A 12,715-nucleotide genomic window follows, 5' to 3' on the forward strand; every position below is an offset into this window, starting at 1 on the left:
CAACCTCTTGCCATAAAAACAAAGCAGAATGTGTGGTGAAGGAACTCCGGGTTGACAGAGCCTTGTCCTTGCTCCAAGCAATGTGCTAACAAGGTGCTGAACAGAGTGACGGTGGCACAAAGGTTAGCGCTTATGACTACGGATCAGAAGGTTCTCGGTTACGGAAACCAAGAAACTGTGTATGAGAGAGTGCGTAAGTGTATGAGTGGCACTTGTGCAAGCGGAGCAGGGACGTGCCAGCGATCAGAATGAACTGGAGTTTGTGCCAAGACTGGCTTTCCAAAGTGGCAGTTCCCATATGGTCTAGCGGTTAGGATTCCTGTTTTCACCCAGGCGGCCCGGGTTCGACTCCTGGTATGGGAAGGCTTGAGTGCTTTTGCTTCTGTTCTTTTTGGCCAGCGGTCGGACTGCAGCTACCTTATAGGATGTGGTTGTGGAACTGCGCTGTAAGCCTTCGATAGCTCAGTTGGTAGAGCGGAGGACTGTAGGTAGGATGATGGCAATCCTTAGGTCGCTGGTTCGACTCCGGCTCGAAGGACATCTTTTGCGCTCAGAGCCGCTTTCTTGCCTTCGCCAAGTGAGTTCACCACTGCTCAAAGTTCAGCATGGAGGTGAAAAGGAAGTTCCCTGACCGGGAATCGAACCCGGGCCGCGGCGGTGAGAGCGCCGAATCCTAACCACTAGACCACCAGGGAAGGTCTTGCTGAAAGTTGCTGTCAAGTCTAGCTGTGGGCCTCCACCCAGGTGTGCTGCAGCTGCTCTGACAAAAATAACTCTAACGTTTGCAACCTCCTCCTGGGGAAGAGAAAGTCTCAGAGCCTGGATCACAGTTCTTCTTGGGAGGGACTGTCACATGCTCGGTGTAAGAGCATCCTATCGACACCACAACTTGCCATGACAACAAAGCACAGCATGCGTTGAAGGAACTCCATGTTCACCGAGCCGTGTCCTCTTTCCAATCAGCATGCTACTGAGCACTGCTGACGCCGACTGGGCCAGTGGCGCAATGGATAACGCGTCTGACTACGGATCAGAAGATTTTAGGTTCGACTCCTGGCTGGCTCGTTCAAGACTTTTTTGCGTTGCTCTCAGTGCAGTGCGGTCGCGGTTTGCCCCTGCCGGAGTTGTTCGGTTCTACTCTGGAGTGAATCGAGTTTCTGGGGCCGCCAGCACAAAGCCTGTGGGGTGCTCTCCTGGGTTCAAAGGATGCCCCAACTGCTCTCATGTCTTGGTCCCGTACATCTCTCAGGACTTCCAGAAGAAACCAGTACAGCCACTCTCCTGGGAAGACGGCAGTGACAGCTTGTAGACCAAAATGTTTGCTGTGAGGCTAAGGCGTTCTACTGCAGCACTGATACGCATTCGAAAAGCAGACAATATTCAAAAACAAAGTGCCAGCCTAAAACAAGATTGCAGTCAAAATGACCACCTCAGACAAGTGTGAGCAATGTTTCAGTCTCTGTTATATGTCGGCAAATATGCCACACAGTGCAGACGCTCATACTACTGAAAAGGAAGTTACCTGACTGAGAAAGGTATAAATAGAAATCGGAGCCTGCTCCAAATGGCCTGGTCAGCTCCAAGCGGGTGAGACTTGAGCTCGTACATGGCACAGAATACAACCTATCGCAGTTTATTAAAATTACACCTACCCCAGCCCTAGGCCCAACCTCACGGTAACCTGCTGTGTTTTATTCAATTTTACTCCTACCCCAACCCTAAACACAACCTCAGAGTAAGCAGTTTATATATTTTTTTTATTTTTATGAATGTCTACTACAACTACATCAATCGCAAACCCAGCCTACGTGCGGCATAAGTGCCTACCACTTAGAGGTCATCCAGGCAACTTGCAGTGTAATCTCCTCCACTTGTAGGTCTCTGAGCTGCAGCAACACATAAGCGCTCTGACACACAGACACAAAAGAAACCATTGCTTTTAACCTCCTCTTGGAGAGGAGTGAGTCTCCAACCCTGGATCTCAGGTCTTCTATGGAGGGACTGTCAGGAATCCTGTAAGAGCATCCCATCCACACAACCTCTTGCCATAAAAACAAAGCAGAATGTGTGGTGAAGAAACTCCGGGTTGACAGAGCCTTGTCCTTGCTCCAAGCAATGTGCTAACAAGGTGCTGAACAGAGTGACGGTGGCACAAAGGTTAGCGCTTATGACTACGGATCAGAAGGTTCTCGGTTACGGAAACCAAGAAACTGTGTATGAGAGAGTGCGTAAGTGTATGAGTGGCACTTGTGCAAGCGGAGCAGGGACGTGCCAGCGATCAGAATGAACTGGAGTTTGTGCCAAGACTGGCTTTCCAAAGTGGCAGTTCCCATATGGTCTAGTGGTTAGGATTCCTGTTTTCACCCAGGCGGCCCGGGTTCGACTCCTGGTATGGGAAGGCTTGAGTGCTTTTGCTTCTGTTCTTTTTGGCCAGCGGTCGGACTGCAGCTACCTTATAGGATGTGGTTGTGGAACTGCGCTGTAAGCCTTCGATAGCTCAGTTGGTAGAGCGGAGGACTGTAGGTAGGATGATGGCAATCCTTAGGTCGCTGGTTCGACTCCGGCTCGAAGGACATCTTTTGCGCTCAGAGCCGCTTTCTTGCCTTCGCCAAGTGAGTTCACCACTGCTCAAAGTTCAGCATGGAGGTGAAAAGGAAGTTCCCTGACCGGGAATCGAACCCGGGCCGCGGCGGTGAGAGCGCCGAATCCTAACCACTAGACCACCAGGGAAGGTCTTGCTGAAAGTTGCTGTCAAGTCTAGCTGTGGGCCTCCACCCAGGTGTGCTGCAGCTGCTCTGACAAAAATAACTCTAACGTTTGCAACCTCCTCCTGGGGAAGAGAAAGTCTCAGAGCCTGGATCACAGTTCTTCTTGGGAGGGACTGTCACATGCTCGGTGTAAGAGCATCCTATCGACACCACAACTTGCCATGACAACAAAGCACAGCATGCGTTGAAGGAACTCCATGTTCACCGAGCCGTGTCCTCTTTCCAATCAGCAAGCTACTGAGCACTGCTGACGCCGACTGGGCCAGTGGCGCAATGGATAACGCGTCTGACTACGGATCAGAAGATTTTAGGTTCGACTCCTGGCTGGCTCGTTCAAGATTTTTTTGCGATGCTCTCAGTGCCGTGCGGTCGCGCTTTGCCCCTGCCGGAGTTGTTCGGTTCTACTCTGGAGTGAATCGAGTTTCTGGGGCGCCAGCACAGAGCCTGTGGGGTGCTCTCCTGGGTTCAAAAGATGCCCCAACTGCTCTCATGTCTTGGTCCCGTACATCTCTCAGGACTTCCAGAAGAAACCAGTACAGCCACTCTCCTGGGAAGACGGCAGTGACAGCTTGTAGACCAAAATGTTTGCTGTGAGGCTAAGGCGTTCTACTGCAGCACAGATACGCATTCGAAAAGCAGACAATATTCAAAAACAAAGTGCCAGCCTAAAACAAGATTGCAGTCAAAATGACCACCTCAGACAAGTGTGAGCAATGTTTCAGTCTCTGTTATATGTCGGCAAATATGCCACACAGTGCAGACGCTCATACTACTGAAAAGGAAGTTACCTGACTGAGAAAGGTATAAATAGAAATCGGAGCCTGCTCCAAATGGCCTGGTCAGCTCCAAGCGGGTGAGACTTGAGCTCGTACATGGCACAGAATACAACCTATCGCAGTTTATTAAAATCACACCTACCCCAGCCCTAGGCCCAACCTCACGGTAACCTGCTGTGTTTTATTCAATTTTACTCCTACCCCAACCCTAAACACAACCTCAGAGTAAGCAGTTTATATATTTTTTTTATTTTTATGAATGTCTACTACAACTACATCAATCGCAAACCCAGCCTACGTGCGGCATAAGTGCCTACCACTTAGAGGTCATCCAGGCAACTTGCAGTGTAATCTCCTCCACTTGTAGGTCTCTGAGCTGCAGCAACACATACGCGCTCTGACACACAGACACAAATGAAACCATTGCTTTTAACCTCCTCTTGGAGAGGAGTGAGTCTCCGACCCTGGATCTCAGGTCTTCTATGGAGGGACTGTCAGGAATCCTGTAAGAGCATCCCATCCACACAACCTCTTGCCATAAAAACAAAGCAGAATGTGTGGTGAAGGAACTCCGGGTTGACAGAGCCTTGTCCTTGCTCCAAGCAATGTGCTAACAAGGTGCTGAACAGAGTGACGGTGGCACAAAGGTTAGCGCTTATGACTACGGATCAGAAGGTTCTCGGTTACGGAAACCAAGAAACTGTGTATGAGAGAGTGCGTAAGTGTATGAGTGGCACTTGTGCAAGCGGAGCAGGGACGTGCCAGCGATCAGAATGAACTGGAGTTTGTGCCAAGACTGGCTTTCCAAAGTGGCAGTTCCCATATGGTCTAGCGGTTAGGATTCCTGTTTTCACCCAGGCGGCCCGGGTTCGACTCCTGGTATGGGAAGGCTTGAGTGCTTTTGCTTCTGTTCTTTTTGGCCAGCGGTCGGACTGCAGCTACCTTATAGGATGTGGTTGTGGAACTGCGCTGTAAGCCTTCGATAGCTCAGTTGGTAGAGCGGAGGACTGTAGGTAGGATGATGGCAATCCTTAGGTCGCTGGTTCGACTCCGGCTCGAAGGACATCTTTTGCGCTCAGAGCCGCTTTCTTGCCTTCGCCAAGTGAGTTCACCACTGCTCAAAGTTCAGCATGGAGGTGAAAAGGAAGTTCCCTGACCGGGAATCGAACCCGGGCCGCGGCGGTGAGAGCGCCGAATCCTAACCACTAGACCACCAGGGAAGGTCTTGCTGAAAGTTGCTGTCAAGTCTAGCTGTGGGCCTCCACCCAGGTGTGCTGCAGCTGCTCTGACAAAAATAACTCTAACGTTTGCAACCTCCTCCTGGGGAAGAGAAAGTCTCAGAGCCTGGATCACAGTTCTTCTTGGGAGGGACTGTCACATGCTCGGTGTAAGAGCATCCTATCGACACCACAACTTGCCATGACAACAAAGCACAGCATGCGTTGAAGGAACTCCATGTTCACCGAGCCGTGTCCTCTTTCCAATCAGCATGCTACTGAGCACTGCTGACGCCGACTGGGCCAGTGGCGCAATGGATAACGCGTCTGACTACGGATCAGAAGATTTTAGGTTCGACTCCTGGCTGGCTCGTTCAAGACTTTTTTGCGTTGCTCTCAGTGCAGTGCGGTCGCGGTTTGCCCCTGCCGGAGTTGTTCGGTTCTACTCTGGAGTGAATCGAGTTTCTGGGGCCGCCAGCACAGAGCCTGTGGGGTGCTCTCCTGGGTTCAAAGGATGCCCCAACTGCTCTCATGTCTTGGTCCCGTACATCTCTCAGGACTTCCAGAAGAAACCAGTACAGCCACTCTCCTGGGAAGACGGCAGTGACAGCTTGTAGACCAAAATGTTTGCTGTGAGGCTAAGGCGTTCTACTGCAGCACTGATACGCATTCGAAAAGCAGACAATATTCAAAAACAAAGTGCCAGCCTAAAACAAGATTGCAGTCAAAATGACCACCTCAGACAAGTGTGAGCAATGTTTCAGTCTCTGTTATATGTCGGCAAATATGCCACACAGTGCAGACGCTCATACTACTGAAAAGGAAGTTACCTGACTGAGAAAGGTATAAATAGAAATCGGAGCCTGCTCCAAATGGCCTGGTCAGCTCCAAGCGGGTGAGACTTGAGCTCGTACATGGCACAGAATACAACCTATCGCAGTTTATTAAAATTACACCTACCCCAGCCCTAGGCCCAACCTCACGGTAACCTGCTGTGTTTTATTCAATTTTACTCCTACCCCAACCCTAAACACAACCTCAGAGTAAGCAGTTTATATATTTTTTTTATTTTTATGAATGTCTACTACAACTACATCAATCGCAAACCCAGCCTACGTGCGGCATAAGTGCCTACCACTTAGAGGTCATCCAGGCAACTTGCAGTGTAATCTCCTCCACTTGTAGGTCTCTGAGCTGCAGCAACACATAAGCGCTCTGACACACAGACACAAAAGAAACCATTGCTTTTAACCTCCTCTTGGAGAGGAGTGAGTCTCCAACCCTGGATCTCAGGTCTTCTATGGAGGGACTGTCAGGAATCCTGTAAGAGCATCCCATCCACACAACCTCTTGCCATAAAAACAAAGCAGAATGTGTGGTGAAGAAACTCCGGGTTGACAGAGCCTTGTCCTTGCTCCAAGCAATGTGCTAACAAGGTGCTGAACAGAGTGACGGTGGCACAAAGGTTAGCGCTTATGACTACGGATCAGAAGGTTCTCGGTTACGGAAACCAAGAAACTGTGTATGAGAGAGTGCGTAAGTGTATGAGTGGCACTTGTGCAAGCGGAGCAGGGACGTGCCAGCGATCAGAATGAACTGGAGTTTGTGCCAAGACTGGCTTTCCAAAGTGGCAGTTCCCATATGGTCTAGCGGTTAGGATTCCTGGTTTTCACCCAGGCGTCCCGGGTTCGAATTCCGGTATGGGAAGGCTTGAGTGCTTTTGCTTCTGTTCTTTTTGGCCAGCGGTCGGACTGCAGCTACCTTATAGGATGTGGTTGTGGAACTGCACCGTAAGCCTTCGATAGCTCAGTTGGTAGAGCGGAGGACTGTAGGTAGGATGATGGCAATCCTTAGGTCGCTGGTTCGACTCCGGCTCGAAGGACATCTTTTGCGCTCAGAGCCGCTTTCTTGCCTTCGCCTTGTGAGTTCACCACTGCTCAAAGTTCAGCATGGAGGTGAAAAGGAAGTTCCCTGACCAGGAATCGAACCCGGGCCGCGGCGGTGAGAGCCCCGAATCCTAACCACTAGACCACCAGGGAAGGTCTGGCTGAATGTTGCCGTCAAGTCTAGCTGTGGGCCTCCACCCAGGTGTGCTGCAGCGCTCTGACAAAAATAACTCTAACGTTTGCAACCTCCTCCTGGGGAAGAGAAAGTCTCAGAGCCTGGATCACAGTTCTTCTTGGGAGGGACTGTCACATGCTCGGTGTAAGAGCATCCTATCGACACCACAACTTGCCATGACAACAAAGCACAGCATGCGTTGAAGGAACTCTGTTCACCGAGCCGTGTCCTCTTTCCAATCAGCATGCTACTGAGCACTGCTGACGCCGACTGGGCCAGTGGCGCAATGGATAACGCGTCTGACTACGGATCAGAAGATTCTACGTTCGACTCCTGGCTGGCTCGTTCAAGATTTTTTTGCGTTGCTCTCAGTGCAGTGCGGTCGCGCTTTGCCCCTGCCGGAGTTGTTCGGTTCTACTCTGGAGTGAATCGAGTTTCTGGGGCCGCCAGCACAGAGCCTGTGGGGTGCTCTCCTGGGTTCAAAGGATGCCCCAACTGCTCTCATGTCTTGGTCCCGTACATCTCTCAGGACTTCCAGAAGAAACCAGTACAGCCACTCTCCTGGGAAGACGGCAGTGACAGCTTGTAGACCAAAATGTTTGCTGTGAGGCTAAGGCGTTCTACTGCAGCACTGATACGCATTCGAAAAGCAGACAATATTCAAAAACAAAGTGCCAGCCTAAAACAAGATTGCAGTCAAAATGACCACCTCAGACAAGTGTGAGCAATGTTTCAGTCTCTGTTATATGTCGGCAAATATGCCACACAGTGCAGACGCTCATACTACTGAAAAGGAAGTTACCTGACTGAGAAAGGTATAAATAGAAATCGCAGCCTGCTCCAAATGGCCTGGTCAGCTCCAAGCGGGTGAGACTTGAGCTCCAAGTGGGCTGTAAAAACCTCCTGGAGTTTTCATTCATTTAATGTCTGGTACAAGACACTGCGTCCAACCAGTTATGTTTGAATGTCAAACCTACCCCAATCCTTAACCCAACCTCACAGTTTCCTGCTGTGTTTTATCAACCTCCCAACCTACCCCAACTCTTAACCCAACCTCACGGTAACAAACCTCCATGTGGGTTTCATTGATTCAATGTCTCATACCTGGCACAGAATACAACCTATCGCAGTTTATTAAAATCACACCTACCCCAGCCCTAGGCCCAACCTCACGGTAACCTGCTGTGTTTTATTCAATTTTACTCCTACCCCAACCCTAAACACAACCTCAGAGTAAGCAGTTTATATATATTTTTTTATTTTTATGAATGTCTACTACAGCTACATCAATCGCAAACCCAGCCTACGTGCGGCATAAGTGCCTACCACTTAGAGGTCATCCAGGCAACTTGCAGTGTAATCTCCTCCACTTGTAGGTCTCTGAGCTGCAGCAACACCTAAGCGCTCTGACACACAGACACAAAAGAAACCATTGCTTTTAACCTCCTCTTGGAGAGGAGTGCGTCTCCGACCCTGGATCTCCGGTCTTCTATGGAGGGACTGTCAGGAATCCTGTAAGAGCATCCCATCCACACAACCTCTTGCCATAAAAACAAAGCAGAATGTGTGGTGAAGGAACTCCGGGTTGACAGAGCCTTGTCCTTGCTCCAAGCAATGTGCTAACAAGGTGCTGAACAGAGTGACGGTGGCACAAAGGTTAGCGCTTATGACCACGGATCAGAAGGTTCTCGGTTACGGAAACCAAGAAACTGTGTATGATAGAGTGCGTAAGTGTATGAGTGGCACTTGTGCAAGCGGAGCAGGGACGTGCCAGCGATCAGAATGAACTGGAGTTTGTGCCAAGACTGGCTTTCCAAAGTGGCAGTTCCCTTATGGTCTAGCGGTTAGGATTCCTGGTTTTCACCCAGGCGGCCCGGGTTCGACTCCCGGTATGAGAAGGCTTGAGCGCTTTTGCTTCTGTCCTTTTTGGCCAGCGGTGAGAGCGCCGAATCCTAACCACTAAACCACCAGGGAAGGTCTGGCTGAAGGTTGCCCTCAAGTCTAGCTGTGGGCCTCCACCCAGGTGTGCTGCAGCTGCTCTGACAAAAATAACTCTAACCTTTGCAACCTCCTCCTGGGGAAGAGAAAGTCTCAGAGCCTGGATCACAGTTCTTCTTGGGAGGGACTGTCACATGCTCGGTGTAAGAGCATCCTATCGACACCACAACTTGCCATGACAACAAAGCACAGCATGCGTTGAAGGAACTCCATGTTCACCGAGCCGTGTCCTCTTTCCAATCAGCATGCTACTGAGCACTGCTGATGCGGACTGGGCCAGTGGCGCAATGGATAACGCGTCTGACTACGGATCAGAAGATTCTAGGTTCGACTCCTGGCTGGCTTGTTCAAGTTTTTTTTGCGTTGCTCTCAGTGCAGTGCGGTCGCGGTTTGCCCCTGCCGGAGTTGTTCGGTTCTACTCTGGAGTGAATCGAGTTTCTGGGGCCGCCAGCACAGAGCCTGTGGGGTGCTCTCCTGGGTTCAAAGGCTGCCCCAACTGCTCTCATGTCTTGGTCCCATACATCCCTCAGGACTTCCAGAAGAAACCAGTACAGCCACATTCCTGGGAAGACGGCAGTGACAGCTTGTAGACCAAAATGTTTGCTGTGAGGCTAAGGCGTTCTACTGCAGCACAGATACGCATTCGAAAAGCAGACAATATTCAAAAACAAAGTGCCAACCTAAAACAAGATTGCAGTCAAAATGACCACCTCAGACAAGTGTGAGCAATGTTTCAGTCTCTGTTATATGTCAGCAAATATGCCACACAGTGCAGACTGGGCTAGTGGCGCATACTGGCACCTGTAAGTCGTGGTTATTCTTGGCTACACCGGCCAATCACGTTCCGAGTTGGAAGCAAGATTTTTTTTTAATTCATGGTTACGCTGGCCAATCACGTCCCGAGCTGGAACCAAGATTCACCCTATTCTTGGTTACGGGAGCCAATCATGTTCCGAGTTACAATGAACGCTATGGCCAATCAGAGCCCTTATACCATTCAAGATTTGTACTGTAATAACAGATTTCGTTGCATATTAATTTGGACAACAATTGCAAACTAAGTATTTTTATAACAAGTTGGTTTAAATTATTAACCATTACAGTAACATTAATTACTACAACACAATTATTATATGATTGTTATAGATGTTGTATACCGTTATTTGGTAAGTTTAACTTAGCCAACCAAGCACTCTTTAAAGTTTTACTACAAACATTTTAATGCAGTTATTATACATTACAACACTTTATATTATTATTTACTACCATAGTTACAATAATGCCCGTGCATTATTCTAACACATCAATGAATCACTCACTTATAATAAATATAAGGCTCATTTCATCAGTCACTGATTATAAACAAATATTATAATAACGCTCACATATGACTACATCACTAATCATAAACTAATCTAATAAATCAATCACAAAGCAAAAAAACAATATGGATCACGTATGAATGCATCACTAATAATAAACCAATAATAGAATAATGCTCACACATTAATTCATCACTAATAATAAAGCGATAATATAAGGGTCACACATTAATGCATCTTCAATAATAAACCAATAATATAATAATGCACACACATTAATTCATCCCTAATTATAATCCAGTAACAAAGTTAACATTAATAATCTTCTTAAATTTTCTATTTCACAGACATAGATTAAATTTAGTAACAGACTAAAATATAAGTAACTTAAATTTAAAGTAATAGTTTGATATATTGAATATGTATGAAGACAGTTGTGCCTTGTCTACTAAAGAAAGAAAATTGATTGATTTATGTTTAATACAAGCAAGGCGTTGTATTGCTTTATGCTGTTAAAATGTTAATCGCCCCTCCATTGGATTTTGGTTGAGAAACCTTATAACATGCTTGGCTCTTGAAAAGCTCACATGTATAATAAGGAAAAAATCCTCTGAATTTTGTGACATCTGGGAATTGTTTTTGAACTTTGTAAAAAACGGAGATATTGAAGAAGCTTCGGAAGTCTGAAGTTGTGGGATGTTAATTGGTGCTTGATTTTATTTTTATTTATTTATTATATTTATTATGTGTATATGTATATGTGTAATTTATTATTTTATTTATTTGCATTTTTTTTAATTTATTTATTTTTATATTTTTTTCCCTAAGCCTGTCTAGGGTAAGTTTTGGGTTCAATACTCAATAAAGACATGTTATACAAAAGTAATAGTTTGAATGCACTGCTTTTACATGTAATAAAACAGTAGTTTTCAAAATGTAGAAAATATTTTCTTTTTGGAAATGAAAATGTTGTCTTCAAAAAAATTTACGTTACATGTACATTATTACATTACAAAAGAGATCAAATAAAATTTCACTTATTCACTGTCTCAACTAGGACAAACATTGTTATTAATGATGTAATTATTTTATTGATGGCAGCCTGAATCTGACAGATAGAGGCAACAAAAGTAAAGGAAGCTAACAAAGGAAAGTCATACAGAAAACTGTCCCCAGAGGCAGTACTGGACAAGACCAAAGAAACTTAAATGAGCACCATGGAGATGTGATTAACAGAAAACATCTGCTGGGTTTCTTTGAAATCCAGTTTGGTGTATTTTGTGGTCAAACATTCAGGTGGGTGGCTGAAAATGCGAGCTGGAACCAAGGAATCATCAGGGTAAAAAGAGAGGTATAGCTGGGTATCATCAGCATAGCAGTGGTAGGAAAATCCATGTTTCTGGATGACTGGTCCTAAAGATGTTGTGTAGATGGAGAAGAGAAGTGGCCCAAGAACAGAGCCTTGAGATACCCCACTGTTTAGATGCTGTAGGTTGGACACCTCTCCCCTCCAAGACATCCTGAATGACCTGTCAGAGAGGTAAGATCTGAACCATTGTATAACAGTGCCCACAACGCCCAGTGACTCGAGCGTAGATACCAGGATCTGGTGGTTTACAGTGTCAAAAGCAGCTGACAAATCCAGCAAGATGAGGACTGATGATTTAGAGTCTGCTTTAGCCAGTCTGAGATCCTCCACGACCGAGAGCAGGGCAGTCTCAGTTGAATGGCCTTTCTTAAACCCAGATTGCCAGCTTAACTAGACTAAAAGCTTACCTCTTGGAAATGTAGCAAGCTAAGCTAAAAACTCCTTGTCAAAAGTAGTAGCTAATTTTACAATATTCATATTTAAATCGAAGCAACTTAAATCCAAGTCAATCATATCTTAGTGATCAATAAAACTCAATGAAAAATGATTCAGTTCATTTATTTACTGTAAATATTATGTTGTACCAAACAGAAACAAATTATGTTATATAACAGCAAAAACTAAAAATCCAATAAAACCAGGTTACACAAATAAAATACTATAGTTATTTAATGTAAAGGGAAATACTCTGCAATAAGCATTATATTGTATATATTTTTACAACTTTTCATTAATGAATTACACCCTAATCTAATCTCTCTGTCATCTTTTAATCAAGCAAGTTTCTCGTGTCAGCCCAATGATTGTTTGGTGACATCACCAACCAGAGCAAGAGGTGGCAGTAACGCATCAAAAACTTTGTTATCGACCACCGTAAAACAGGAAGAAGAAGAAAATGTCATTCTTCTAATGTAGAAACTTCTTTGTTATTGATCGGTAAAGCTGTTTCAGTAACCGAAGAGGCCTCCGGTGCACAGAACTGCACAATAGGTGGTTGGCGCTGACAAGCAGTAATACACACGGTGTGTTTGGCAACCCCCCATATGGGAGTCCAGGGCCGTAACATCCACTGTCTCTAACGTTAGCTTAAAAGACTTCCGGCATCAAAAGCAGTAGGCGTTGCGGTCATTTCCTGGCACAGGCTTAACCCAAACTCAATTCGGATTCCTTGGCCACAGCGACACTTTCCCATTTTAGCCGACAA

General features: G+C 46.5%; 1 protein-coding gene and 13 non-coding genes across 14 annotated transcripts in view; 11 read left to right on the plus strand and 3 right to left on the minus strand.

Moving 5' to 3' along the window:
* The window catches only part of LOC148682285 (uncharacterized), a 161,517-nt gene that overhangs the window by 39,743 nt on the left and 109,059 nt on the right, over positions 1-12,715 (plus strand). The window lies entirely within an intron of this gene.
* trnay-gua (transfer RNA tyrosine (anticodon GUA)) lies at positions 452-538 on the plus strand. The gene is given in 2 exon segments: positions 452-488; positions 503-538. It is a non-coding gene; the product is annotated as a tRNA-Tyr (tRNA).
* trnae-cuc (transfer RNA glutamic acid (anticodon CUC)) lies at positions 624-695 on the minus strand. Its single transcript has one exon. It is a non-coding gene; the product is annotated as a tRNA-Glu (tRNA).
* trnar-acg (transfer RNA arginine (anticodon ACG)) lies at positions 993-1,065 on the plus strand. Its single transcript has one exon. It is a non-coding gene; the product is annotated as a tRNA-Arg (tRNA).
* Positions 2,487-2,573, plus strand: trnay-gua (transfer RNA tyrosine (anticodon GUA)). The gene is given in 2 exon segments: positions 2,487-2,523; positions 2,538-2,573. It is a non-coding gene; the product is annotated as a tRNA-Tyr (tRNA).
* Positions 2,659-2,730, minus strand: trnae-cuc (transfer RNA glutamic acid (anticodon CUC)). Its single transcript has one exon. It is a non-coding gene; the product is annotated as a tRNA-Glu (tRNA).
* Positions 3,028-3,100, plus strand: trnar-acg (transfer RNA arginine (anticodon ACG)). The gene has a single exon. It is a non-coding gene; the product is annotated as a tRNA-Arg (tRNA).
* On the plus strand, positions 4,521-4,607 carry trnay-gua (transfer RNA tyrosine (anticodon GUA)). Its single transcript is given in 2 exon segments — positions 4,521-4,557; positions 4,572-4,607. It is a non-coding gene; the product is annotated as a tRNA-Tyr (tRNA).
* trnae-cuc (transfer RNA glutamic acid (anticodon CUC)) lies at positions 4,693-4,764 on the minus strand. Its single transcript has one exon. It is a non-coding gene; the product is annotated as a tRNA-Glu (tRNA).
* On the plus strand, positions 5,062-5,134 carry trnar-acg (transfer RNA arginine (anticodon ACG)). Its single transcript has one exon. It is a non-coding gene; the product is annotated as a tRNA-Arg (tRNA).
* On the plus strand, positions 6,397-6,468 carry trnae-uuc (transfer RNA glutamic acid (anticodon UUC)). Its single transcript has one exon. It is a non-coding gene; the product is annotated as a tRNA-Glu (tRNA).
* trnay-gua (transfer RNA tyrosine (anticodon GUA)) lies at positions 6,557-6,643 on the plus strand. Its single transcript is given in 2 exon segments — positions 6,557-6,593; positions 6,608-6,643. It is a non-coding gene; the product is annotated as a tRNA-Tyr (tRNA).
* trnae-uuc (transfer RNA glutamic acid (anticodon UUC)) lies at positions 8,649-8,720 on the plus strand. The gene has a single exon. It is a non-coding gene; the product is annotated as a tRNA-Glu (tRNA).
* Positions 9,094-9,166, plus strand: trnar-acg (transfer RNA arginine (anticodon ACG)). The gene has a single exon. It is a non-coding gene; the product is annotated as a tRNA-Arg (tRNA).

Source organism: Danio rerio, chromosome 4, assembly GCF_052040795.2.
Source record: "Danio rerio strain M-AB ecotype USA chromosome 4, GRCz13ab, whole genome shotgun sequence".
In the NCBI taxonomy this organism is placed as follows: Eukaryota; Metazoa; Chordata; class Actinopteri; order Cypriniformes; family Danionidae; genus Danio; species Danio rerio.